General features: G+C 30.1%; 1 protein-coding gene across 5 annotated transcripts in view; it reads left to right on the top strand.

Moving 5' to 3' along the window:
- LOC126747559 (sex peptide receptor) overlaps positions 1 to 27,447 on the top strand; it is a 489,101-nt gene that overhangs the window by 249,333 nt on the left and 212,321 nt on the right. The gene's annotated exons all lie outside the window — the stretch shown is intronic.

Below are 27,447 nucleotides of genomic sequence, written 5' to 3'. Positions count from 1 at the left end.
CTTGTCAAAATAAAAGTTTTTTAAAACGTTATTAACGTGACAGAAAACATAACTTGTTGGACGCGTACCTTTTTATAAAGCCTCAAAACATTCTTTTGGATGCATTTGAATAGAAATACTTTAACTAACTGTTTCTACACAGTGAGCCAAGCGAAATTGAGTTAAAGTTTAAAGTTTAATGAAAATTTGAAATAGAATGAAGAATGAACTACTTGATTCAAACTGTTGTAAAATTTAAGAAAACTGAACAGACAGTTTCTCGCAATTACAAGCAGCAATTAAACCATGAATTTTTTTTATCAAATTAATATTTTTTCAGGTTAGTTAACAGTTGTTTACACTACTAAAAACAGTGACTAAAAACTACTAGAAATATTTATTTTCACCGCATTTATGTCCGATTTAAATATCGCGCCAATATTCCGAACTACACTGCACTGCACTGTCAACTGATTTACAGCGGCAACGCGGCTCCTTACATACTCGACTGACCATGATTCCGGAAGATTCGCTGACCTTCCAACACGTCTCCAAAGATGTCGTTCAGAGAGTCATTTCGAAATAACGGGGAATCAACTGATTTCTCGGCGTTTCGAATATCGTTGAAATATTTTCTTGTTATTTATTTCAATTAATTCATGATGTTAAGTCCTATTAAGTCCTATTAAGGTTTCATTGTTTTTTGAATTCCAGACAGTTGAGTGTTTTTAATATATAAGAGTAAATAGGCATTTCCTCCTTAAGTTCCAGTATATGAAGCATGATTTATTTAAATTCTAGGCAGTTGTAATTTTTAGATGATGTCGTTTCAGGCACATACATACATATAATCTTATAAATTGTCAAATAGTCGAGTCTTGTAATTGCAGGGCTTTGAGCAGTAGGATTTCTCAGGCAAAATTGAATTTCTTTTAATGCATAAACTTTTTCCTTGTAACATTAATTCTTTTCCTAAAATTTCAGGAATTTATTTATTTTTTTGGCTTTCCTGTAGCAAATAGAAGGATTTCACATTAAACTATTTTGATCGCATCTCTATTACCAATGCACAGCCATAAAATGTTATGATTTGGTCAACTTTTCAAAATGTTTAATTTCCAGCCAGCTTTGGTTAAAAACCAAAAAATGCCAAATAACTCCTTCCTGGTTACTTTTTTGAAAAAATATGTAAAGTACTTTTTAGTTTAAACCGAAAAAATACATCGCATGGAAGATTTCAAAATATTAAATTTTTCATAGATTTTGAAAAAATTGCCTTTATTAGATAAGGGGTTAATTGGGATTTTCTCCCACTCTATGAAAAATAAAATGAAAATTTCTTTACGCAAAGGTAGATTTTATTATTCCAAACAACTTTTATTAAAGTCATTTTCCTGTTAATTTAACCGTTTTCCTATAATAAAATTAAAAATGATTTTCTTTAAAAATTTATGGGCTTAATGCACGTGTTCTTATGGGAATCATACTTTTTTTTTTTCTGACTTTCCTATGGAAAATCAAGAATTTTGTAATAAGACTTTTTGGATACTTTTTTGATGATGAACGATCAGCAAAAAAAATTTTTTGATTCGGACAACTTTTCAAAATATTTAAATTTTCTAGCCAGCTTTGGTCAAAAACCAAAAAATGCCAAATAACTCCTTTTTGGTTACTTTTTTCAAAAAATATGTAAAGTACTTTTTAGTTTCCACCGAAAAAATACATCGCATGGAAGATTTAAAAAAATTAAATTTTTCATAGATTTTGAAAAAAATGCCTTTATTGGCTAAGGAGTTATTTGGGATTTTCTCCCACTGTATGGAAAATAAAATGAAAATTTCTTAACGCAAAGGTAGATTTTATTATTCCAAACAACTTTTATTAAAGTCATTTTCTTGTTAACTTAACCGTTTTCCTATAAAAAAATTAAAAGTTATTTTCTTAAAAAATTTATGGGTCTACCCCTTTCAATTTCTGTAATGCACGTGTTCTTATGGGAATCATACTTTTTATTTTTTTCTGACTTTCCTATGGAAAATAAAGAATTTTGTAATGAGACTTTTTGGATACTTTTTTGATGATGAACGTTCGGCAAAAGAAATTTTTTGATTCGGACAACTTTTAAAAATTTTTAAATTTTCCAGCCAGCTTTGGTCAAAAACCAAAAAATGCCAAATAACTCCTTTCTGGTTACTTTTTTCAAAAAATATGTAAAGTACTTTTTAGTTTCCACCGAAAAAATACATCGCATGGAAGATTTAAAAAAATTAAATTTTTCATAGATTTTGAGAAAATTGCCTTTATTTGATAAGGAGTTATTTGGGATTTTCTCCCACTGTATGGAAAATAAAATAAAAATTTCTTTACGCAAAGATAGATTTTATTATTCCAAACAACTTTTATAAAAGTCATTTTCCTGTTAATTTAAGCGTTTTCCTATAATAAAATTAAAAATCATTTTCTTTAAAAGTTTATGGGCTTAATGCACGTGTTCTTATGGGAATCATACTTTTTATTTTTTTCTGACTTTCCTATGAAAAATCAAGAATTTTGTAATAAGACTTTTTGGATACTTTTTTGATGATGAACGTTCAGTAAAAAAAATTTTTTTGATTCGGTCAACTTTTCAAAATTTTTAAATTTTCCAGCCAGCTTTGGTCAAAAACCAAAAAATGCCAAATAACTCCTTTCTGGTTACTTTTTTGAAAAAATATGTAAAGTACTTTTTAGTTTTCACCGAAAAAATACATCGCATGGAAGATTTAAAAAAATTAAATTTTTCATAGATTTTGAGAAAATTGCCTTTATTTGATAAGGGGTTATTTGGGATTTTCTCCCACTGTATGGAAAATAAAATGAAAATTTCTTTACGCAAAGGTAGATTTTATTATTCCAAAAAACTTTTATTAAAGTCATTTTCTTGTTAACTTAACCGTTTTCCTATAAAAAAATTAAAAGTGATTTTCTTTAAAAATTTATGAGTCTACCCCCTTAATCATACTTTTTATTTTTTTCTGACTTTCCTATGGAAAATCAAGAATTTTGTAATAAGACTTTTTGGATACTTTTTTGATGATGAACGTTCGGCAAAAAAAATTTTTTGATTCGGACAACTTTTCAAAATATTTAAATTTTCCAGCCAGCTTTGGTCAAAAACCAAAAAATGCCAAATAACTCCTTTTTGGTTACTTTTTTTAAAAAATATGTAAAGTACTTTTTAGTTTAAACCGAAAAAATACATCGCATGAAAGATTTCAAAATATTACATTTTTCATAGATTTTGAAAAAATTGCCTTTATTAGATAAGGGGTTAATTGGGATTTTCTCCCACTGTATGGAAAATCAAATGAAAATTTCTTAACGCAAAGGTAGATTTTATTATTCCAAACAACTTTTATTAAAGTCATTTTCCTGTTAATTTAACCGTTTTCCTATAATAAAATTAAAAACGATTTTCTTTAAAAATTTATGGGCCTACCCCTTTCAATTTCTGTAATGCACGTGTTCTTATGGGAATCATAATTTTTATTTTTTTCTGACTTTCCTATGAAAAATCAAGAATTTTGTAATAAGACTTTTTGGATACTTTTTTGATGATGAACGTTCAGCAAAAAAAATTTTTTGATTCGGACAACTTTTCAAAATATATAAATTTTCCAGCCAGCTTTGGTCAAAAGCCAAAAAATGCTATATAACTCCTTTCTGGTTACTTTTTTGAAAAAATATGTAAAGTACTTTTTAGTTTAAACCGAAAAAATACATCGCATGGAAGATTTCAAAATATTAAATTTTTCATAGATTTTGAAAAAATTGCCTTTATTAGATAAGGGGTTAATTGGGATTTTCTCCCACTCTATGAAAAATAAAATGAAAATTTCTTTACGCAAAGGTAGATTTTATTATTCCAAACAACTTTTATTAAAGTCATTTTCCTGTTAATTTAACCGTTTTCCTATAATAAAATTAAAAATGATTTTCTTTAAAAATTTATGGGCTTAATGCACGTGTTCTTATGGGAATCATACTTTTTTTTTTTTCTGACTTTCCTATGGAAAATCAAGAATTTTGTAATAAGACTTTTTGGATACTTTTTTGATGATGAACGATCAGCAAAAAAAATTTTTTGATTCGGACAACTTTTCAAAATATTTAAATTTTCTAGCCAGCTTTGGTCAAAAACCAAAAAATGCCAAATAACTCCTTTTTGGTTACTTTTTTCAAAAAATATGTAAAGTACTTTTTAGTTTCCACCGAAAAAATACATCGCATGGAAGATTTAAAAAAATTAAATTTTTCATAGATTTTGAAAAAAATGCCTTTATTGGCTAAGGAGTTATTTGGGATTTTCTCCCACTGTATGGAAAATAAAATGAAAATTTCTTAACGCAAAGGTAGATTTTATTATTCCAAACAACTTTTATTAAAGTCATTTTCTTGTTAACTTAACCGTTTTCCTATAAAAAAATTAAAAGTTATTTTCTTAAAAAATTTATGGGTCTACCCCTTTCAATTTCTGTAATGCACGTGTTCTTATGGGAATCATACTTTTTATTTTTTTCTGACTTTCCTATGGAAAATAAAGAATTTTGTAATGAGACTTTTTGGATACTTTTTTGATGATGAACGTTCGGCAAAAGAAATTTTTTGATTCGGACAACTTTTAAAAATTTTTAAATTTTCCAGCCAGCTTTGGTCAAAAACCAAAAAATGCCAAATAACTCCTTTCTGGTTACTTTTTTCAAAAAATATGTAAAGTACTTTTTAGTTTCCACCGAAAAAATACATCGCATGGAAGATTTAAAAAAATTAAATTTTTCATAGATTTTGAGAAAATTGCCTTTATTTGATAAGGAGTTATTTGGGATTTTCTCCCACTGTATGGAAAATAAAATAAAAATTTCTTTACGCAAAGATAGATTTTATTATTCCAAACAACTTTTATAAAAGTCATTTTCCTGTTAATTTAAGCGTTTTCCTATAATAAAATTAAAAATCATTTTCTTTAAAAGTTTATGGGCTTAATGCACGTGTTCTTATGGGAATCATACTTTTTATTTTTTTCTGACTTTCCTATGAAAAATCAAGAATTTTGTAATAAGACTTTTTGGATACTTTTTTGATGATGAACGTTCAGTAAAAAAAATTTTTTTGATTCGGTCAACTTTTCAAAATTTTTAAATTTTCCAGCCAGCTTTGGTCAAAAACCAAAAAATGCCAAATAACTCCTTTCTGGTTACTTTTTTGAAAAAATATGTAAAGTACTTTTTAGTTTTCACCGAAAAAATACATCGCATGGAAGATTTAAAAAAATTAAATTTTTCATAGATTTTGAGAAAATTGCCTTTATTTGATAAGGGGTTATTTGGGATTTTCTCCCACTGTATGGAAAATAAAATGAAAATTTCTTTACGCAAAGGTAGATTTTATTATTCCAAAAAACTTTTATTAAAGTCATTTTCTTGTTAACTTAACCGTTTTCCTATAAAAAAATTAAAAGTGATTTTCTTTAAAAATTTATGAGTCTACCCCCTTAATCATACTTTTTATTTTTTTCTGACTTTCCTATGGAAAATCAAGAATTTTGTAATAAGACTTTTTGGATACTTTTTTGATGATGAACGTTCGGCAAAAAAAATTTTTTGATTCGGACAACTTTTCGAAATATTTAAATTTTCCAGCCAGCTTTGGTCAAAAACCAAAAAATGCCAAATAACTCCTTTTTGGTTACTTTTTTTAAAAAATATGTAAAGTACTTTTTAGTTTAAACCGAAAAAATACATCGCATGAAAGATTTCAAAATATTACATTTTTCATAGATTTTGAAAAAATTGCCTTTATTAGATAAGGGGTTAATTGGGATTTTCTCCCACTGTATGGAAAATCAAATGAAAATTTCTTTACGCAAAGGTAGATTTAATTATTCCAAACAACTTTTATAAAAGTCATTTTCCTGTTAACTTAACCGTTTTCCTATAAAAAAATTAAAAATCATTTTCTTTAAAAATTTATGGGCTTAATGCACGTGTTCTTATGGGAATCATACTTTTTATTTTTTTCTGACTTTCCTATGGAAAATCAAGAATTTTGTATTAAGACTTTTTGGATACTTTTTTGATGATGATTGTTCAGCAACAAAAAAATTTTTGATTCGGACAACTTTTCAAAATTTTCAAATTTTCCAGCCAGCTTTGCTCAAAAACCAAAAAATGCCAAATAACTTCTTTCTCGTTGCTTTTTCGCAAAAATTTGTAAAATACTTTTTATTTTATATTAAAAAAAGGCATCGATTGCAAAATTGAAAAAAATTAAATTTTCCATACATTTTGAGAAAATGGCTTTTTTTGGAATAGACGTTTTCATACATTTTCTCCCATTATACGAAAAATAGAATTAAAATACCTTTTTTCACAGATAGTCCTAAACATTTTGAATAATTCTTATATAGGCTATTACCCTCTCACTTGCACTGATCTATAAAAAAATTAAAACTATCTGTAAAAATAGCTCAATAGCCTGAACCATGATGATTCATAATTCCTCTTCTATTCCGGTATTGCCAAAATTACTTTTAAGGGGGGATTTAGAAACTTGACTCAGATGTTACTTGAGGTGAAACATAATTTCCTTATTCATCATCCCTTAGACCAATTAAACCGAAGTTTTTCCACTCTCTTCTGCCTGCCTGCACCTTTGATGATTAACGATCCTAATTAACTTGATTATATTTTCCCTTAAGAAAGTTTTCTTTCAGTTTTCTTTTGGGCGGGTCATCAAGCATAAAATTCACGGCCTGTTAAACCGTAATTGTCATTTTTGTTGTTGTTGTTCTTATAGCAAAGTTTCACTTGTAGCAATTTCATTTCATCCCCCGTTGGTTCAGCCTTTCTTTCCTTATCTAATTAACGTTAGCTAACTACGATAATTGGGCTGATGTGAGGGTTTTTTTTTAAAGAGGAATTAACTAATTGGGTTTGCTCCTCCCCTCCTCCTCAATTTCCGTCCTCCACTTTCGAAGGTTTGCTCACTTTTATCAAGTAACGTAAATGAGAAGGAGCTAAATTGGATGTAGGCTTGCCTTTCTAATATTATGGAAATGGCTTGAAAGCCCAAGGGGGAAGATTCTGGAGCCGTTTGGTCCTTCAGGATCCGGAATCTACCGTGGAAATAACCTATAAGATTTTTCTAGTCTAGGCACACCTGGCCTACAAATATTAGTCCAAGCTTAAAGGTGAATTCATCGAATTTATAACTGGTATACCTGAACTAATAAAACAATATTTGTGAAACAAAATCTAAACTAGAAGGAAAGTTATTGGCTATAAATCTGTTAAGGGTTCAAACTTGTCGAAGTAAAAGTTTTGAAGATATTCAACTTTTTGTCCAGTGGTCTCCAAAAAGGATGATTGATATTAAAAGTGACTGCTCACTTCAAAGTTCAATATCTAGAAAACTGCTTGAAGTATCGGTATGAAACAAATGGCATAGTATTCAGAGGAGTATTTCTAACATATTTTATTAAATATTGAAACAAGTCCGAATAAAAACCTTGAAGATATACAAAGTTTTGTCCAGTGGTCTCCAAAAAGCATGTTTGATTTTCAAAGTGATCACTCAATTCAAAGTCCAATATCTAAAGAAGTAATTAAAGTATCTTTGTGAAATAAGAATTGTAGTATTAAGTGAAGTGTTTTTAATAAATTCCATTCAGGATTTAAACCAGTCCAGGTAAAAATTTTAAAGATATACAAATTTTTGTCCAGTGGTATCCAAAAAGGATGTTTGATTTTCAAAGTGATCACTCAGTTCAAAGTCCACTATCTAAAGAAGTAATTAACGTATTTTGTGAAATAAGAATTGTAGTATTAAGAAAAGTGTCTTTAATAAATTCTATTCAGAGTTTAAACCAGTCCAAGTAAAAATTTTGAAGATATACAAATTTTTGTCTAGTGGTCTCCAAAAAGCATGTTTGATTTTCAATGTGATCACTCAATTCAAAGTCCAATATCTAAAGAAGTAATTAACATACCTTTGTGAAATAAGAATTGTAGTATTAAGGGAAGTACCTTTAATAGATTTTATTAAGGATTTAAACCAGTCCAAGTAAAAATTTTGAAGATATACAAATTTTTGTCCAGTGGTCTTCAAAAAGCATGTTTGATTTTCAAAGTGAGCACTCAATTCAAAGTCCACTATCTGAAGAAGTGATTAAAGTATCTTTGTGAAATAAGAATTGTAGTATTAAGGAAGGTATTTTTAATAAATTCGATTAAGGATTGAAACCAATAGTGGTAAAAATTTTGAAGATATACAAATTTTTGTCCAGTGGTCTTCAAAAAGCATGTTTGATTTTCAAAGTGATCACTCAGTTCAAAGTCCACTATCTAAAGAAGTAATTAACGTATCTTTGTGAAATAAGAACTGTAGTATTAAGGGAAGTGTTTTTAATAAATTCCATTCAGGATTGAAACCAGTCCAAGTAAAAATTTTGAAGAAGTACAAATTTTTGTCCAGTGCTCTCCAAAAAGTATGTTTGATATTCAAAGTGACTGCTCACTTCAGAATTCAATATCTCTTGAACTACTTGGACTTTTGGTATGAAACAAAAAGAATAATATTAAGACGAGTATTGTTAACAAATCTTGTTAGAAAGTCATACCAGTCCAGATGAACATTTTGAAGATATACAAATTTTTGTCCAGTGGTATCCAAAAAGGATGTTTGATTTTCAAAGTGATCACTCAATTTAAAGTCCAATATCTAAAGAAATAATAAAAGTATCACTGTGGAATAAGAATTTTAGTATTAAGGGAAGTGTTTTTAATAAATTCTATTCAGGATTGAAACCAGTCCAAGTAAAAATTTTAAAGATATACAAATTCTTGTCCAGTGGTCTCCAAAAAGCATGTTTGATTTTCAATGTGATCACTTAATTCAAAGTCCAATATCTAAAGAAGCAATTAACGTATCTTTGTGAAATAAGAATTATAGTATTAAGGGAAGTATTTTTAATAAATTCTATTAAGGATTTAAACCAGTCTAAGTAAAAATTTTGAAGATATACAAATTTTTGTCCAGTGGTCTCCAAAAAGCATGTTTGATTTTCAATGTGATCACTCAGTTCAAAGTCCACTATCTAAAGAAGTAATAAAAGTATCTTTGTGAAATAAGAATTGTAGTATCAAGGGAAGTGTCTTTAATAAATTCTATTAAGAATTGAAACCAGTCCAAGTAAAAATTTTAAAGATATACAAATTTTTGTCCAGTGGTCTCCAAAAAGCATGTTTGATTTTCAAAGTGAGCACTCAATTCAAAGTCCACTATCTGAAGAAGTGATTAAAGTATCTTTGTGAAATAAGAATTGTAGTATTAAGGGAGGTGTTTTTAATAAATTCTATTAAAGATTGAAACCAATAGTGGTAAAAATTTTGAAGATATACAAATTTTTGTCCAGTGGTCTTCAAAAAGCATGTTTGATTTTCAAAGTGAGCACTCAATTCAAAGTCCACTATCTGAAGAAGTGATTAAAGTATCTTTGTGAAATAAGAATTGTAGTATTAAGGAAGGTATTTTTAATAAATTCTATTAAGGATTGAAACCAATAGTGGTAAAAATTTTGAAGATATACAAATTTTTGTCCAGTGGTCTTCAAAAAGCATGTTTGATTTTCAAAGTGATCACTCAGTTCAAAGTCCACTATCTAAAGAAGTAATTAACGTATCTTTATGAAATAAGAATTATAGTATTAAGGGACGTATTTTTAATAAATTCTATTAAGGATTTAAACCAGTCCAAGTAAAAATTTTGAAGATATACAAATTTTTGTCCAGTGGTCTTCAAAAAGCATGTTTGATTTTCAAAGTGATCACTCAATTCAAAGTCCAATATCTAAAGAAGTAATTAACGTATCTTTATGAAATAAGAATTATAGTATTAAGGGACGTATTTTTAATAAATTCTATTAAGGATTTAAACCAGTCCAAGTAAAAATTTTGAAGATATACAAATTTTTGTCCAGTGGTCTTCAAAAAGCATGTTTGATTTTCAAAGTGATCACTCAATTCAAAGTCCAATATCTAAAGAAGTAATTAAAGTATCTTTGTGAAATAAGAATTATAGGATTAGGGGAAGTATTTTTAACAAATTCTATTAAGAGTTAAAACCAGTTCAGGTAAAAATTTGGAAGATATACAAATTTTTGTCCAGGGGTATCCAAAAAGCAAGTTTGATTTTCAAAGTGATCACTCATTTCAAAGTCCAATATCTAAAGAAGTAATTAACGTATCTTTGTGAAATAAGAATTGTAGTATTAAGGAAGGTGTCTTTAATAAATTCTATTAAGGATTAAAACTAGTAGAGGTAAAAATTTTGAGGATATACACATTTTTGTCCAGTGGTCTCCAAAAAGCATGTTTGATTTTCAAAGTGAGCACTCAATTCAAAAGTCCACTATCTAAAGAAATAATTAAAGTGTCTTTGTGGAATAAGAATTATAGTATTAAGAGAAGTATCTTTAATAAATTCTATTAAATATTTAACCAGTCCAAGTAAAAATTTTGAAGATATACAAATTTTTGTCCAGGGGTATCCAAAAAGCAAGTTTGATTTTCAAAGTGATCACTCATTTCAAAGTCCAATATCTAAAGAAGTAATTAACGTATCTTTGTGAAATAAGAATTGTAGTATTAAGGAAGGTGTCTTTAATAAATTCTATCAAGGATTAAAACTAGTAGAGGTAAAAATTTTGAGGATATACACATTTTTGTCCAGTGGTCTCCAAAAAGCATGTTTGATTTTCAAAGTGAGGACTCAATTCAAAAGTCCACTATCTAAAGAAATAATTAAAGTATCTTTGTGGAATAAGAATTATAGTATTAAGAGAAGTATCTTTAATAAATTCTATTAAATATTTAACCAGTCCAAGTAAAAATTTTGAAGATATACAAATTTTTGTCCAGTGGTATCAAAAAAGGATGTTTGATTTTCAAAGTGATCACTCAGTTCAAAGTACATTATCTAAAGAAGTAATTAACGTATCTTTGTGAAATAAGGATTATTGTATTAAGAGAGGTGTTTTTAATAAATTCCATTGAGAATTGAAACCAGTCCAAGTAAAAATTTTGAAGATATACAAATTTTTGTCCAGTGGTCTCCAAAAAGCATGTTTGATTTTCAAAGTGATCACTCAGTTGAAAGTCCAATATCGAAAGAAGTAATTAACGTATCTTTGTGAAATAAGAATTATAGTAATAAGGAAAGTATCTTTAATAAATTCTATTAAGGATTTAAACCAGTCCAGGTAAAATTTTTGAAGATAAACAAATTTTTGTCCAGTGGTCTTCAAAAAGCATGTTTGATTTTCAAAGTGATCACTCAATTCAAAGTCCAATATCTAAAGAAGTAATTAACGTATCTTTATGAAATAAGAATTATAGTATTAAGGGACGTATTTTTAATAAATTCTATTAAGGATTTAAACCAGTCCAAGTAAAAATTTTGAAGATATACAAATTTTTGTCCAGTGGTCTCTATAAAAAATGTTTGATATTCAAAGTGACTTCTCACTTCAGAATTCAATATCTCTTGAACTACTTGGACTTTTGGTATGAAACAAAAAGAATAATATTAAGAAGAGTATTTTTAACAAATCTTGTTAGGAAGTCATACCAGTCCAGATGGACATTTTGAAGATATGCACATTTTTGACCAGTGGTCTCCAAAACGCCATAATTTTGTTCCATTAATGGATTTTGTTGTTATCTTTGCTACATTCTGACTATAAGCAAAGGCATAGTCTACGTGTCTTCCTTAGGTAATCCAAGGGTCTATGGGTGTTGAATTAATAAAATAGATAAATTATCATTTTTTTTAGTAGTAGGATACAAAATAACCGTTAAAGTCCTTGGAAAACTATATTTAATTAATTGAAAAAACCATTCAAGTGCCCTTAAGAATTACGTGAAACAACTGAAAAACTGTAAAAATTCATGGAAAATATGAATAAAAAAATACTTAAATTGTCTAATAATGACGTAAAATGCCTGGAAAACAGGACTTCAATGACGTCAAATCTCTGGAATAAATTTGTAAAAATTAATACAAATGCTTAAAATAAATTAAGAAATAGGTAATGATGCCTGGAAGAATGACGTGAAAGTCCTGGAAACCCATGAAAAATTGTGGAATACCCAAATGCCCAAAATACAAAACAAACATAAAAAGAAATACTTAAAGTGGAAAAAGAAAAAGACAAAAAGAGAGTGAATGAAAAAGTAAACGAAGAGCGAACCAAGAGTTATAAAAAAGATCTAAGGAAAAAAATGACCAGGAAGAATGATAAAAGAAGAAGAGTAGAAGTGGTTAAATCCATCCTACTTTGACAACGGTATAAGTACGGTCCTGTCCGATTATAAACACGTGTGGTATTTCGCGATGCGCATGCTCCGAAACGGGAAATTTCTTTGAAGTGAGACGGCAGGACCGTAGCAGGGTTATTTACTAAATAATTTCATAATTGATATAGCGGTTTTAGACCCTGTCAGAAAAATCAAACGTTAAGTTTAAAAGTGAAAAATAAGAGTGGAATAGTACGGACTTAAGACAGGAACGTACTGTGGTGTTTTTTATTTTTTCTTTTAAATTTTTTGATATAAATTTAAATGATTAAAGATATCATTAATAGGCAACAATGGGTGCATATTAGTAGAAAACCCAAAAGATCAAGAAAATTGGTCCTTCAAGATCCGGAATCTACCATGGAAAAGAGCCCATAAGTTATAAACCTCCCAGAAAGCAATCGTCTTTCTGGACGTCTCTAAGGCTTTGACAAATTATGTCACTAAAATTGGGAGTAGAACCCTTTCAGAACCTGGAGTCCTGACGAACCTTGCAGAGAGAACTGAGAGCGGTGGGGGGCAGATCACGGAACATTTGGTCCTCCAGAATCCGGATTTTAGCGGGGGCAAAGTGACTAGGGCGTCTGAAAGTTTTTTACAGTAACTCCATCAATTTAAAAGGGTTTTTCCATTATTCACTAAGAAAACTCTACTTCCTCAATTTCCGAATGGTCGCTCGTAAAAAATGCACTAGACCGGATTTAAACTGATTTTCCCCTGAAAAACGTCGAGGGCCGACGAGCAATAAAAGCGGAAAATTCGGATTTTTCTTGTCGCAAGTGTCGTGACGTCCCTCCCCGGTCCGATTATCCCGTTTATTGTGTTTTCCTGGATTCGGAATGTCGGTAAACTGTACTGGAGGATGTCGTATATTGGATAATTGGGCGAGTGATCACAGTCGAAGAAGATTTATAGGGAGGTTTGTGAGCAAGACAAGGAACAATGCGAAAAGCAAAACAGCGACCCATGAGGAACGACGTGAAGCAAGACGTTGAAGAGCGAGAGAGGATAGGTTTGAAGTAAATGAGTCTGAGGGTGAGAGAAACAATGATTTGAAAATGCTTGGAATAGATTAAAAAATTATTCTTTCAGGCGATTCTGGAATACGACAATCAGTAAAGAAAGATATTTTCCAAGGACATAAGAATAATTTCCTAGTCTAGGCACACCTGGTTTACAACTTTTTTTTTTATTAGTACCCACTTCAAAGGGCTTTATCTAAGGAAGTAGTGAAAATATCTTGGTAAAACAAGAAGCATCGTATTCAAAAAAGTGTTTTGAGCAAATTTTGTTAAGGATTCAAACCACTCCTGGCCAAATTTTTAAAGATACACAATTTTTTTCACAGTCGCCTCTAACAAGGATTTTTGCTATTCAAAGTGACCTCTGATTTCAAAATTCAATATCTATTGAACTACTTGGAGTATCAGTATGAAATAAATGGCATAGTATTCAGAAGGGCATTTCTGAAATTCTGTTAAAAAATTTAAACCAGTTTAAAGGAAAATTTTGAAGATATACACACTTTTGTCCAGTGGTCTCCAAAAAGCATGTCTGATTTTCAAAGTGATCACTCAATTCAAAGTGCACTATCTAGAAAAGTAATAACAGTATCTTTATGAAATAAAATTTACAGTACTAAGAAAAGTGTTTTTAATAAATTATATTTATGACTAAAAGCAGTCCAGGCAAAAATTTAGATGATATAGACATTTTTGCCCAGTGGTCTCCAAAAAGGATGTTTGCTCTTCAAAGTGACCACTCACTTCGAAGCTTAATTTCTAAAAAACTACTTGAAGTATCGTTGTAAAATAAAAAGCATAGTATTAAGAAGAGTGTTTTTAACAAATTATATTAACACGTAAGTCCATCCAAGAAAAAATTTTGAAGATAGAGGCATTTTTGTCCAGTGGTCTCCAAAAATGATGTTTGTTTTTCAAAGTGAGCACTCAATTCAAAGTCCACTAACTAAAAAAGTAATGAGAGTATCTTCATAAAACAAGAACTATAGTATTAAGAGAAGTGTTTTTAATAAATTCTATTAAGGATTAAAACCAGTCTAGGCAAAAACTTTAAAGATGTAGACATTTTTGCCCAGTGGTCTCCAAAAAGGATGTTTGCTCTTCAAAGTGACCACTCACTTCGAAGCTTAATTTCTAAAAAACTACTTGAAGTATCGTTGTAAAATAAAAAGCATAGTATTAAGAAGAGTGTTTTTAACAAATTATATTAACACGTAAATCCATCCAAGAAAAAATTTTGAAGATAGAGGCATTTTTGTTCAGTGGTCTCCAAAAATGATGTTTGTTTTTCAAAGTGAGCACTCAATTCAAAGTCCACTAACTAAAGAAGTAATGAGAGTATCTTCATAAAACAAGAATCATAGTATTAAGAGAGGGTTTTTTAATAAATTCTATTAAGGATTAAAACCAGTCTAGGCAAAAATTTTAGAGATGTAGACATTTTTGCCCAGTGGTCTCCAAAAAGGATGTTTGATATTCAAAGTGACCCCTTACTTCAAAATTCAATATCTACAGAACTACTTAAAGTATTAGTATAAAACAAAAAGCATAGTATTAGTAGAAGTATTTTCAATACACTTCTTTAAGATTCAAACCAATCAAAATGAAAAATTTTAAAATAAAAATATTTTTGCCCATTGGTCTCCATAAAGGATGTTTGATTTTCAAAGTGACTACTCACTTCAAAGCTTCATTTCTAAAAAACTACTTAGAGTATCAATGTAAAATAAAAAGCATAGTATTAAGAAGAGTATTTTTACCAAACCATATTAACACCTAAATCAATAAAAGGGAAAATTTTAAAGATAGAGCCATTTTTGTCCAGTGGTCTCCAAAAATGATGTTTGATATTCAAAGTGACCGCTCACTTCAAAGTTCAATATCTCTAGAACTACTAGGAGCATCGGTATGAAATAAAAAGCATAGTATTAAAAAAAGTATTTGTAACAAATTTTGTTAATGATTTAAACCAATACCAATAAAAACTTCTCAGATATACACATTTTTCACCAGTGGTCTCTAGAAAATCTATAAGTAAATTTAGTTTATGACTGCACCGCCTGAACTAAAAGAGCACAAACCCATACGTGAACCTGAAATTAAAAAAAAACTTTGACGTTCCCAGCATCGAGCGGCCAACGTCAAGTTTCTAAATCTCCCCCCCAAGAGACCGACGGACGAGCGGTTTTACGTTAAATATGGCTCAGAACGGCTTAGACCCTCGTATTCTTTCATGTCCGCAATAAAAACTACATCTCGACCCTCCATTTTCCGATTTTCCGCTTTTTGTTTCCCGGAAAATCGCCCGATTGAATTACGTTTCCATCAAGCGGGCTTCATATATTCCCGTTTGAAATCCCGAGAAGTTTGACTTTCGGGTACGCATCGGGCTTAACGAATATCGGAAACGGATTAGTCGTAATCCATATTAATGGGATTTTCGGGAATTAATCTGACATGCTTAAATAGGGATGAAAAATTGCTTTCCGCGGACGTTTCATCCGTCAGAATGTGGTTAATGGGCCAAAAACAGTCGGAAACTATGATGAAAAATGAAGAAAATCATTCTACTATAACTGAAGCAAGCTTTCAGGAGCTGTAACTCGAAAAGTAACATTCTCACAAGAAAAATCACTCTTACCATTTTTTTAGATCTCATTGAAAACTGCAACTTTTGTCATAACCTTTAACATAGTCAGATCAGTATTAACAGAGATATTAAGGGACAAGTATGAGTGAGCTGTTCTAGGCCTAATATGCATAGAAGCAAACTTTCAGCAGCTGTAACTCGAAAAGTAACATTCTCACAAGAAAAATCACTTTTACCATTTTTTTAGATCTCATTGAAAACTACAACTTTTGTCATAACCTTTACCATAGTCAGATCAGTATTAACAGAGATATTTAGGAAAAAGTGTGAGTGAGCAGTTTCAAATCTATTATGCATCGAAGCAAACTTTCAGGAGCTATAACTCGAAAAGTAACATTCTCACAAGAAAAATCACTCTTACCATTTTTTTAGATCTCATTGAAAACTGCAACTTTTGTCATAACCTTTAACATAGTCAGATCGGTATTAACAGAGATATTTAGGAAAAAGTGTGAGTGAGCCGTTCTAGGCCTAATATGCATCGAAGCAAACTTCTAGGAACTGTAACTCGAAAAGTAACATTCCCACAAGAAAAATCACTCTTACCATTTTTTTAGGTCTCATTGAAAACTGCAACTTTTGTCATAACCTTTAACATAGTCAGATCGGTATTAACAGAGATATTTAGGAAAAAGTGTGAGTGAGCAGTTCCAAATCTCTTATGCCTCAGAGCAAACTTCCAGGAGCTGTAACTCGAAAAGTAACATTCTCACGAGAAAAATCACTCCTACCTTTTCTGTAGATCTCATTATAACTCAGGCAATACCCAGCAGCTGTATCTGAAATAGGGCCCTTAGTACGACCCTGTCGCAACGTAAAGTATTTGCTAATAGCGCGCATGCCCTTCAACGGAAACATTCCTTTAAACCGACAGGACCGTAGTAGGATTTTATTTCTTTCTCTACTAAAAGATCACTTATTACTTTTGCATCCCTTTTGCATACAATAGTTCCTATAGTTTCCTTTATTATTCTACCCTAAGAGGCGTCAAAACAAAACAAACCCACCCCATGAAAAGAGACGAAGTGAATGTGATTAATGGAAATGGAGAATCAAAAGTGAGGTTAGGAACCGCTTAGCAAGATGGAGACATTAAATGCGGCATGATTAATGCGAACTGTACACCCCGGAATGTAATTTTAGTTTGAATATGAGGGAGTTTAGGCTCTTTAGCTAGATTTCTATGGAATTAGGGGGTTGAGGGACTAAGGGTTATAAGGGAGGCTTTCAGATTAAGCGATCGTCTTGTTTTGTGCCGTAAATCTGACAAAAAGCACGTCTGTAGGCATGGGGAAACGGTATTAAGCTGGGTATTCTCGTTTGCAGTATCGCGGTTTTTGTTGTGTAAAAAAAGACAATTTTGAGGAAATATGTGGAAGATTGAATTTTTTTAAATGTTGTAATCTATGTCTTTTTTAAGTACAAACTAAAAAGTGTTTCACATATTTTTTCAAAAAAGTAACCAGAAAGAAGTTATTGTATTTTTTTGGTTTTGGACCAAAACTGGCTGAAAATGAGGAAATTTTGAAAAGTTGGCCGAATCATAAATTTTTTTTTGCTGAACGTTCATCATCAAAAGAGTATCCAAAAAGTCTTATTACAAAACCCTTGATTTCCCATAGGAAAGTCAGAAAAAAATAAAAAGTGTCATTTCCATAAGAAAGGGGAGGCCCATCAATTTTTTTAAAAAACCACTCTTAATTTTTTTATAAGTAAACGGTTAAGTTGACAGGAAAATACTTTTAATAAAAGTTGTTTAGAATAATAAAGTCTAGCTCTGAGTGAAAAAATTTTCATTTTATTCTCCATACAGTGGGAGAAAATCTAGAAAAACCTCTTATCTAAAAAATGACAATTTCTCAAAATCTATGGGCAATTTAATTTTTTTTATTTTTACAATCGAAGCCTTTTTTAAGTGCAAACTAAAAAGTACTTTACACATTTTTTCTAAAAAGTAACCAGAAAGAAGTTATTGTATTTTTTTGGTTTTGGACCAAAACTGGCTGAAAATTTTGGAAATTTTAAAAAGTTGACCGAATCAAAAAATGTTTTTTGCTGAACATTCATCATCAAAAGAGTATCAAAAAAGTCTTATTACAAAATTCTTGATTTTTCATAGGAAAGTCAGAAAAAAATAAAAAGTGTTATTTCCATAAGAAATAGGAAAGGGTAGCCCATCAATTTTTTAACAAAAATCACTTTTAATTTTTTTTTAAGTAAACGGTTAAGTTGACAGGAAAATACTTTTAATAAAAGTTGTTTGGAATAACAAAATCTCTCTCTGTGTGAAAAAATTTCCATTTTATTCTCCATACAGTGGGAGAAAATCTAGAAAAACCTCTTATTCAAAAAAGGACAATTTCTCAAAATCTATGGGCAATTAAATTTTTTTTATTTTTACAATCGAAGCCTTTTTTAAGTGCAAACTAAAAAGTATTTTACACATTTTTTCTAAAAAGTAACCAGAAAGAAGTTATTGACATTTTTTGGTTTTAGACCAAAACTGGCTGAAAAATTTGGAAATTTTGAAAAGTTGACCGAATCAAAAAATTTTTTTTGCTGAACGTTCATCATCAAAAAACTATCCAAAAAGACTTATTACGAAATTCTCTATTTTTCATAGGAAAGTCAGAAAAAAATAAAAAGTATGATTCCCATAAGAACACATGCATTACAGAAATTGAAAGGGTAGGCCCATCAATTTTTTTAAAAAACCACTTTTAATTTTTTTATAAGTAAACGGTTAAGTTTACAGGAAAATACTTTTCATAAAAGTTGTTTGGAATAATAAAATCTACCACTGCGTGAAAAAAATTTCATTTTATTCTCCTTACAGTGGGAGAAAATCTTGAAAAACCTCTTATCTAAAAAAAGACAATTTCTCAAGATCTATGGGCAATTAAATTTTTTTTATTTTTACAATCGAAGCCTTTTTTAAGTACAAACTAAAAAGTACTTTACACATTTTTTCTAAAAAGTAACTAGAAAGAAGTTATTGTAATTTTTTGGTTTTGGACGAAAACTGGCTAAAAAATTTGGAAATTTTGAAAAGTTGGCCGAATCAAAAAAATCTTTTTGCTGAATGTTCATCATCAAAAAACTATCAAAAAACTCTTATTATGAAATTCTTGATTTTCTATAGGAAAGTCAGAAAAAAATAAAAAGTGTAATTTACATTGAACCTTTGCACTGCAACACTTATTTCTTTACAGATAATCAATCTGTGGGAGTGAGAGGTAAATAATTTAAATAAAATATCTTTAAAATAATTCTAGACTTGTATCTAAAAAAATAAATTTTAAATATATTTGCCATACAGTGGAAGAAAATCAAAAAAACTCAATAAAAAAAAATTAAATTTGTCAGAGTATAACCTGAAACAAGCAATCGAGACTCTTGATCAGAGATCTTCTTACATCCTCTGTCTCTTTTCACATAATCTTTTATAATAATCAGACCATCGTCTTTGCTGTCTCTCTCAGTATTTATTCTCTTTACGTCATCTGTCATAGATTCAATAAGATCTGTTTGCTTCCTATCCCATTTTCCTTCACTTTCTATGCTTCGTTCTCCTTGCCTTGTTTCTTCTTACTGCCAGATTCTCTCTTCCTCCTTCTTATTAATTTTCTTTAACGGTATGACCGTTGTGACAAAACAGAGTTGTGCGCATCTTGACCCTGACATCTAAGGCCGGTTTCACAAGACTTAACGATTACTTCGCTGCCTTATGACCTTTACAGCAACAAAGTCCACGTTATTTTTGCCTCGTAAATCCCCGCAGATGATAACGTCCCTTCAAATTCGGCAATAAACTTAAGGGCGAATGGGGGGAATGAAAACGTAAATTCGAGCGGTACATTGTTATCCCGGGGAATATTTAAAACTTACCGAGGGTTTATGCCTTCAATTATGCCCGTTTTGTTGTTATTACCTTTAGTGGGGGTGCTCTCGTTATTATTTAGGAGTAATCTAAGTAAGGATTTTCATGGAAATTTAGGTTTTACACGTGAACCGAAATATATTTTTTTATATAATTTTCTAAATATTCTGAGCTTCAACATGAAAAAACGCTCAAGCTTTAGGTTCAAGTAGTCGATACTTTTTAATGTAACACATGCCGGCAAAGATCAAAGTAAAAACGTTTAGCCGCCGCTTTGATTTTGTTATAAACGTCTAAAAAAGTTTACTCAGTTCTCTGCCTTATAACTTGGCTTCTAATAATGGGATTTGCTTGATTTATATCTTAAATGATGCCAAGGAGTTCTCTTTACGCTTCTGGAAAAAATCCGGAAAATCCATGTACTATTTGAATTTTTATGAAATTTTTTCCATATATAGTTTCTTGGTAGTAAGAACTTTGGGTGCTTCCGGTTATCTTGTGCCATAACTCTGGTTCTATTACTCATATTTGCTTAATTTTTATTTTAAATGGTACCAGTAACTCTTTTTCTTCTTTGTGGAAAAAATTAGGCAAATCCAGACGCTAGAAATTTTTTTATTAAACTTACAAGTCAGGTCCATTGTACTCTTAAAACTCTTTCCGTTTCTCTGGTTTATATCTCAGCTTCTCATGACGAGCTTTGATTTGTTCTTATTTTAGATGATGCCAGGTAGTTTTTTTATTGCTCCTGGAAAAAATCTGGAAAATCCACGTACCACTTGATTTTTTATACATTTTTTCCTTGTTCAGTATCCTGATGGTGTTAATGTTCGGGCACTTTTGGTTATTTTGTACTATAACTCTGGTTCTATTGGTCGGATTCGCTTGATTTTTATCTTAAATGATGCCAAAGAGTCCTTTTTATGCTACACGAAAAAATCCGTGCAATCTATATACTACTTGATTTTTTATTAATTTTTTTCCATGTTCAGTATCCTGATGGTGGTAATGTTTGGGCACTTCTGGTTATTTTGTACTATAACTCTGGTTCTATTGGTCGGATTCACTTGATTTTTATTTCTAATGGTGCCAAATAATTCTCTATATGTTCCTGGAAAAATTTTGGAATTTTTAAATACTGCTTAATTTTCTATGAATTTTTTTTCTTATTCAGTATCCTGATGGTGGTAATTTTTGGGTACTTTTGCTAATCTTGTACTATAACTCTGGTTCTATTAATCAGATTCACTTAATTTTTATCTTAAATGGTGTCAAGAAGTTCATTTTATGCCCGTGAAAAAAATCTTGAAAATCCATGTACCACTTGATTTTTTATAATTTTTTTCAATGTTCAGTATCCTGATGGTGGCCATTTTTTTGGGTATTTCTGATTATCTTGTACTATAACTCCAGTTTTGTTGATCAGATTCGCTTGATTTTTATCTTAAATGGTGCCAAGGAGTTCTTTTTATACTAGTGGAAAAAATCCGTAAAATCCATATACTACTTGATTTTTTATAATTTTTTTTCTATGTTCAGTATCCTGATGGTGGTAATGTTTGGGCACTTCTGGTTATTTTGTACTATAACTCTAGTTCTATTGGTCGGATTTGCTTAATTTTTATCTCAAATGGTGCCAAATAATTCTCTATATGTTCTTAGAAAAAATTTGGCATATTCATATACTACTTAATTTTCTATGAATTTTTTTCCATATTCAGTATCCTGATGGTGGTAATTTTTGGGTACTTTTGCTAATCTTGTACTATAACTCCAGTTTAGTTCATCAGATTCGTTTGATTTTTATCTTAAATGGTGCCAAGGAGTTTTTTTTATGCTCCAGGAAAAAAATCCGTAAAATCCATATACTACTTGATTTTTTATATTTTTTTTCCATGTTCAGTATCCTGATGGTGGTAATGTTTGGGCACTTCTGGTTATTTTGTACTATAACTCTGGTTCTGTTGGTCGGATTCACTTGATTTTTATCTCAAATGGTGCCAAATAATTCTCTATATGTTCCTGGAAAAAATTTGGAATTTTTATATACAACTTAATTTTCTACGAATTTTTTTCCGTATTCAGTATCCTGATAGTGATAATTTTTGGGTACTTCTGCTAATCTTGTACTATAACTCCAGTTTTGCTCATCAGATTCGCTTAATTTTTATCTTAAATGGTGCCAAGAAGTTCTTTTTATGCTCAAGGAAAAAATCGTAAAAATCTATGTAGTACTTGATTTTTTAAAAAATTTTTTCCATGTTCAGTATCCTGATGGTGGTAATGTTTGGGCACTTCTGGTTATTTTGTACTATAACTCTAGTTCTATTGGTCGGATTTGCTTAATTTTTATCTCAAATGGTGCCAAATAATTCTCTATATGTTCTTGGAAAAAATTTGGCATATTCATATACTACTTAATTTTCTATGAATTTTTTTCCGTATTCAGTATCCTGATGGTGGTAATTTTTGGGTACTTTTGCCAATCTTGTACTATAACTCCAGTTTAGTTCATCAGATTCGCTAGATTTTTATCTTAAATGGTGCCAAGAAGTTTTTTTTATGCTCCAGAAAAAAATCCGTAAAATCCATATACTACTTGATTTTTTATATTTTTTTCCATGTTCAATATCCTGATGGTGGTAATGTTTGGGCACTTCTGGTTATTTTGTACTATAACTCTGGTTCTATTGGTCGGATTCACTTGATTTTTATTTCTAATGGTGCCAAATAATTCTCTATATGTTCCTGGAAAAATTTTGGAATTTTTAAATACTGCTTAATTTTCTATGAATTTTTTTCCTTATTCAGTATCCTGATGGTGGTAATTTTTGGGTACTTTTGCTAATCTTGTACTATAACTCCAGTTTTGCTCATCAGATTCGCTTGATTTTTATCTTAGATGGTGCCAAGAAGTTCTTTTTATGCTCGTGGAAAAAATCCTGAAAATCCAGGTAGTACTTGATTTTTTATAATTTTTTTCCATGTTCAGTATCCTGATGGTGGCCAATTTTTATGGGTATTTCTGATTATTTTGTACTATAACTCCGGTTCTATTGATCAGATTCGCTTAATTTTTTAACTAAATGGTGTCAAAATTTTTTTTTTATGCTGCAGGAAAAAATTCGTAAAATCCATATACTGCTTGATTTTTATAATTTTTTTTCCATGTTCAGTATGCTGATGGTGGTAATGTTTGGGCACTTCTGGTTATTTTGTACTATAACTTTAGTTCTATTAGTCCGATTTGCTTGATTTTTATCTCAAAAGGTGCCAAGGAGGTCTTTTTATGCTCGTGGAAAAAACTCTAGAAATCCATGTACTACTTGATTTTTTATATATTTTTTTCTATGTTCAGTATCCTGATGGTAATGTTTGGGCACTTCTGGTTATTTTGTACTATAACTCGGGTTCTATTGGTTGGATTCGCTTGATTTTTATCTCAAATGGTGCCAAATAATTCTCTATATGTTCCTGGAAAAAATTTGGAATTTTTATGTACTACTTAATTTTCTTTGAATTTTTTTCCGTATTCAGTATCCTGATGGTGGTAATTTTTGGGTACTTCTGCTAATTTTGTACTATAACTCCAGTTTTGCTCATCAGATTCGCTTGATTTTTATCATAAATGGTGCCAAGAAGTTCTTTTTATGCTCCAAGAAAAAATCGTGAAAATCCATGTAGTACTTGATTTTTTATAATTTTTTTCAATGTTCAGTATCCTGATGGTGGCAATTTTTTTGGGTATTTCTGAATATCTTGTACTATAACTCCGGTTCTATTAATCGGATTCGCTTGATTTTTAAATTTAATGGTGCCAAGAAGTTTTTTTTATGCTTTAGGAAAAAATCCGTAAAATCCATACACTACTTGATTTTTTATAATTTTTTTTCCATGTTTAGTATCCTGGTGGTGGTAATGTTTGGGCACTTCTGGTTATTTTGTACTATAACTCTGGTTCTATTGGTCGGATTCGCTTGATTTTTATTTCAAGTAATGCCAAATAATTCTTTTTATATTCCTGGAAAAAATTTTGAATATTCATATACTACTTAATTTTCTATGATTTTTTTTCCTTATTCAGTATCCTGATGGTGGTAATTTTTGGGTACTTTTGCTAATCTTGTACTATAACTCTGGTTCTATTAATCAGATTCGCTTAATTTTTATCTTAAATGGTGTCAAGAAGTTCATTTTATGCCCGTGAAAAAAATCTTGAAAATCCATGTACCACTTGATTTTTTATAATTTTTTTCAATGTTCAGTATCCTGATGGTGGCCATTTTTTTGGGTATTTCTGATTATCTTGTACTATAACTCCAGTTTTGTTGATCAGATTCGCTTGATTTTTATCTTAAATGGTGCCAAGGAGTTCTTTTTATACTAGTGGAAAAAATCCGTAAAATCCATATACTACTTGATTTTTTATAATTTTTTTTCTATGTTCAGTATCCTGATGGTGGTAATGTTTGGGCACTTCTGGTTATTTTGTACTATAACTCTAGTTCTATTGGTCGGATTTACTTAATTTTTATCTCAAATGGTGCCAAATAATTCTCTATATGTTCTTAGAAAAAATTTGGCATATTCATATACTACTTAATTTTCTATGAATTTTTTTCCATATTCAGTATCCTGATGGTGGTAATTTTTGGGTACTTTTGCTAATCTTGTACTATAACTCCAGTTTAGTTCATCAGATTCGTTTGATTTTTATCTTAAATGGTGCCAAGGAGTTTTTTTTATGCTCCAGGAAAAAAATCCGTAAAATCCATATACTACTTGATTTTTTATATTTTTTTTCCATGTTCAGTATCCTGATGGTGGTAATGTTTGGGCACTTCTGGTTATTTTGTACTATAACTCTGGTTCTGTTAGTCGGATTCACTTGATTTTTATTTCAAATGGTGCCAAATAATTCTCTATATGTTCCTGGAAAAAATTTGGAATTTGTATATACAACTTAATTTTCTACGAATTTTTTTCCGTATTCAGTATCCTGATAGTGATAATTTTTGGGTACTTCTGCTAATCTTGTACTATAACTCCAGTTTTGCTCATCAGATTCGCTTAATTTTTATCTTAAATGGTGCCAAGAAGTTCTTTTTATGCTCAAGGAAAAAATCGTAAAAATCTATGTAGTACTTGATTTTTTAAAAATTTTTTTCCATGTTCAGTATCCTGATGGTGGTAATGTTTGGGCACTTCTGGTTATTTTGTACTATAACTCTAGTTCTATTGGTCGGATTTGCTTAATTTTTATCTCAAATGGTGCCAAATAATTCTCTATATGTTCTTGGAAAAAATTTGGCATATTCATATACTACTTAATTTTCTATGAATTTTTTTCCGTATTCAGTATCCTGATGGTGGTAATTTTTGGGTACTTTTGCCAATCTTGTACTATAACTCCAGTTTAGTTCATCAGATTCGCTAGATTTTTATCTTAAATGGTGCCAAGAAGTTTTTTTTATGCTCCAGAAAAAAATCCGTAAAATCCATATACTACTTGATTTTTTATATTTTTTTTCCATGTTCAATATCCTGATGGTGGTAATGTTTGGGCACTTCTGGTTATTTTGTACTATAACTCTGGTTCTGTTGGTCGGATTCACTTGATTTTTATTTCAAATGGTGCCAAATAATTCTCTATATGTTCCTGGAAAAAATTTGGAATTTTTATATACAACTTAATTTTCTACGAATTTTTTTCCGTATTCAGTATCCTGATAGTGATAATTTTTGGGTACCTCTGCTAATCTTGTACTATAACTCCAGTTTTGCTCATCAGATTCGCTTAATTTTTATCTTAAATGGTGCCAAGAAGTTCTTTTTATGCTCAAGGAAAAAATCGTAAAAATCTATGTAGTACTTGATTTTTTAAAAATTTTTTTCCATGTTCAGTATCCTGATGGTGGTAATGTTTGGGCACTTCTGGTTATTTTGTACTATAACTCTAGTTCTATTGGTCGGATTTGCTTAATTTTTATCTCAAATGGTGCCAAATAATTCTCTATATGTTCTTGGAAAAAATTTGGCATATTCATATACTACTTAATTTTCTATGAATTTTTTTCCGTATTCAGTATCCTGATGGTGGTAATTTTTGGGTACTTTTGCCAATCTTGTACTATAACTCCAGTTTAGTTCATCAGATTCGCTAGATTTTTATCTTAAATGGTGCCAAGAAGTTTTTTTTATGCTCCAGAAAAAAATCCGTAAAATCCATATACTACTTGATTTTTTATATTTTTTTTCCATGTTCAATATCCTGATGGTGGTAATGTTTGGGCACTTCTGGTTATTTTGTACTATAACTCTGGTTCTGTTGGTCGGATTCACTTGATTTTTATTTCAAATGGTGCCAAATAATTCTCTATATGTTCCTGGAAAAAATTTGGAATTTTTATATACAACTTAATTTTCTACGAATTTTTTTCCGTATTCAGTATCCTGATAGTGATAATTTTTGGGTACTTCTGCTAATCTTCTACTATAACTCCAGTTTTGCTTATCAGATTCGCTTGATTTTTATCTTAGATGGTGCCAAGAAGTTTTTTTTATGCTCGTGGAAAAAATCCTGGAAATCCATGTACCACTTGATTTTTTATAAATTTTTTCAATGTTCAGTATTCTCATGGTGGCCATTTTTTTGAGTACTTCTGATTATCTTGTACATACTCCGGTTCTATTAATTAGATTCGCTTGATTTTTAAATTAGATGGTGTCAAAAAGTTTTTCTTATGCTGCAGAAAAAAATACGTAAAATCCATATACTACTTGATTTTTTATAATTTTTTTTCCATGTTCAGTATCCTGATGGTGGTAATGTTTGGGCACTTCTGGTTATTTTGTACTATAACTCTAGTTCTATTAGTCCGATTTGCTTGATTTTTATCTCAAAAGGTGCCGAGGAGTTCATTTTATGCCCGTGGAAAAAATCTTGAAAATCCATGTACCACTTGATTTTTTATAAATTTTTTCAATGTTTAGTATCCTCATGGTGGCCATTTTTTTGAGTACTTCTGATTATCTTGTACATACTCCGGTTCTATTAATCAGATTCGCTTGATTTTTAAGTTAGATGGTGCCAAAAAGTTTTTCTTATGCTGCAGAAAAAAATACGTAAAATCCATATACTACTTGATTTTTTATAATTTTTTTTCCATGTTCAGTATCCTGATGGTGGTAATGTTTGGGCACTTCTGGTTATTTTGTACTATAACTCTAGTTCTATTGGTCGGATTTGCTTAATTTTTATCTCAAATAGTGCCAAATAATTCTCTATATGTTCTTAGAAAAAATTTGGCATATTCATATACTACTTAATTTTCTATGAATTTTTTTCCTTATTCAGTATCCTGATGGTGGTAATTTTTTGGTACTTCTGCTAATCTTGTACTATAACTCCAGTTTTGCTCATCAGATTCGCTTGGTTTTTATCTTAAATGGTGCCAAGAAGTTCTTTTTATGCTGCAGGGAAAAATCCGTAAAATCCATGTACCACTTGATTTTTTATAATTT

The sequence above is a fragment of the Anthonomus grandis genome, chromosome 19 (assembly GCF_022605725.1).
Source record: "Anthonomus grandis grandis chromosome 19, icAntGran1.3, whole genome shotgun sequence".
In the NCBI taxonomy this organism is placed as follows: domain Eukaryota; kingdom Metazoa; phylum Arthropoda; class Insecta; order Coleoptera; family Curculionidae; genus Anthonomus; species Anthonomus grandis.
The sequence above is the reverse complement of the archived record's forward strand: the minus strand, read 5'-3'. Positions and strand labels throughout refer to the sequence as shown.